This window comes from Psammomys obesus, unplaced genomic scaffold (genome assembly GCF_907164565.1).
Source record: "Psammomys obesus unplaced genomic scaffold, mPsaObe1.curated_primary_1811, whole genome shotgun sequence".
In the NCBI taxonomy this organism is placed as follows: Eukaryota; Metazoa; Chordata; class Mammalia; order Rodentia; family Muridae; genus Psammomys; species Psammomys obesus.
The window spans coordinates 23356155-23356982 of record NW_026590062.1 but is presented as its reverse complement, the minus strand read 5'-3'; positions in this window follow the sequence as shown (position 1 = coordinate 23356982).

Below are 828 nucleotides of genomic sequence, written 5' to 3'. Positions count from 1 at the left end.
TAGCAGAAGAGGGGAAGGAAAGAATGCAGTCAGAGGGGTGGAGGACAGCAGGAGAGCATGGCCCACTGACTCAACTATCCTGGCTCACAGAGAATGAAGTAACAAGCACAGGGCCTACATGTGTCTACACCAGGTTCTCTGCATATATATTATGGCTGTTAGCTTGGTGCTTTTATGGGATTCCTAACATTAGGAGATGTTTCTCTGACTCTTTTGCCTGCTCTTTGGATTCTTTCCTTCCTATTGGGTTGCCTTATCCTCACTCCAGGGCTCTTACTTTGTCTTACTGTATCTCGTTTTGTCCCATTTGGCTGTCATCTCTTAGAAGCCTGCTCTTCTCTGAAGAGGAAAAGGAGAAGCAGTAGATCTGGGAGTGATGGGAAAGGTTGGGGGAGCTGGGAGGAGTAGGAGAGAGGAAACTGGTTGGGATTATTGTATGAGAAAATGATCTATTATCAATTTTAAAAAATAGGTATGTGGTGAGGACCAACACCCTGTCCTCCACATGTGTGCCATGGCACATACAGACCTATACACACACGCAGGAAACACATACATACATCTTTCACAGAGAGAGGAGGAAAGATACTTAAGAAGCATGTATTCAAGCCAGCAAGATGGCTCAGGGGCTCAGTAGGTAAGTGATCTTGCTACCAAGCTTGACAACCTAATCCACATGGTGGAAGAAAAGAATTAATTTCTTCATGCAAGTTGTCCTCTAACCTCCACATACATAGTGTGGCACTTAAGTGTGATAGATGATAGATAGAGATAGATAGATGATAGATAGATAGATAGATAGATAGATAGATAGATAGATAGATAGAT